This window comes from Capsella rubella, unplaced genomic scaffold (genome assembly GCF_000375325.1).
Source record: "Capsella rubella cultivar Monte Gargano unplaced genomic scaffold, Caprub1_0 scaffold_2, whole genome shotgun sequence".
In the NCBI taxonomy this organism is placed as follows: domain Eukaryota; kingdom Viridiplantae; phylum Streptophyta; class Magnoliopsida; order Brassicales; family Brassicaceae; genus Capsella; species Capsella rubella.
In genome coordinates this window covers 6,260,539-6,262,244 of record NW_006238922.1, presented here as the reverse complement: position 1 = coordinate 6,262,244, position 1,706 = coordinate 6,260,539, and positions in this window count along the sequence as shown.

Genomic DNA, 1,706 nt, shown 5'->3' with positions numbered 1-1,706 from the left:
GTGGTGCTAGTGTGAGTGCCGTAAGAGCCGGTTCGTCCGGGAGCGGTACTAGTGTGGTTGGAAACCCGGTTGGGGGTGTTCAAGCGGGTGGAGTCCAGGGTCAGAATGATCGGCTTGCGGATTTGCTGACGCAGCTCTTGGAGCGGTTACCGGGTGCGGTACCGCCGGTACAGGCTCCTCTTGGGCCTGGTGTGCAGGCTCCTCTTGGGCCTGGTGTGCAGGCTCCTCTTGGGCCTGGTGTGCAGGCTCCTCTTGGGCCTGGTGTGCAGCCTGTTGTTGGGGTTGTACCGCCTGGGGAGGTAGGTGCGGTGGTCGAGCAGCCGTACTACCTGCGGATGTTGGAGCAGCTGCAGCGGTTCGGGATGTCCTTGTTCTTCGGAGGTTCCGACCCGGCTGTAGCGGATGAGTGGCGGGTGCGATTAGAGCGGTACTTCCAGTCGATGAGGTGTCCGGAGGCGTACCGGGTGGACTTAGCGGCTCACTACTTGGCTGGTGATGCACACTTGTGGTGGAGGAGTGTGCTGGCCAAGAGGGAGCAGAGATTGATGGTGTGGGGGGACTTCTTGGCAGAGTTTAATGCCAAATATTTCCCGGCGGAGGCACTGTACCGGATAGAGTCGCAGTTCTTAGCGTTGACTCAAGGTGAACGGTCGGTGCGGGAGTACGACTCGGAGTTTAGCCGACTCTTGGTATACTCGGGTCGTGCTGGGGATCCTAAGCAGATGCAGGTGCGTCGTTTCATGAAGGGTCTCAGCCACGACATGAGGGTGCGGTGCAAGGTGCGAGCCTATGCGTCGCGTGTGGAGTTGGTTGAAGTGGCGGCAGGTATTGAGGATGAGTTGAGGAATCACGGGATGATTTCTAGTCAGTGGCCAGGATAAAGGCAAGGTTCCGGAAGTGGTTTGACAAGCAGGTCGAGGAGTAGACCGTTGGCTTGTTTGGTTTTTGAGTTTGGTTTTGGTTGTATCTCTTTTGTATTCTCATTTTGGTGTAATGATTATGACATTGGAGATTAATAAGATGAGTATTTCTTGGATTTGACTTGTTGTGTCATGTGTAAGAGAAATATGTGCGAGTTTCTAAAAATAGAAAGTGTCGGGTTTGACGGTTCTATTTTTGGAAAGTCTCGGGGTGGTGGTTAGTATAGCATTGCGATGTTATAAGTGGACCACGGGAGGTATATCTAATCTGGAGATATGCTCGGGGGCGTTTAGACTTATTTGCTCGGGTGTGATGTGATAGTCTCGGATGAGATGTGATAGTCTCGGATGACGATTCGAGAGCACGCTTGAGGGTGACGACCCGAGAGCGAGCGTGTGACTTCCCGGATACCGTAGCTAGAAGGCGGGTGGCCTAATAGTGAGCCGGTATAACTTGAAGGTTGCGACCTGAGAGCGGGGGAAGTGGTGAGGCTTCCTGGATACCGTAGTCTAAGGCTGAGGCCTGAGGACAAGCCGGTATGATCCACGGGTTGCGACCTATGGACGGGGGAGGTGGGTGTGTATGAGCAAATAGGGTCTGGAACGTGAGTATATTGATTAGATAGGGGCCTCGGTGAGGTCAGTTGTATACTGACGGTTGTGTCGGAGGATTCGGGGACGAATCCTAGTTAGTGGGGGAGAATTGTAACGCCCGTGTCTGGAAATCCGGGTGGTGTCGATCGACACTGTGGTTGGGTGTCGATCGACACTAGTAATTTTGGTTTG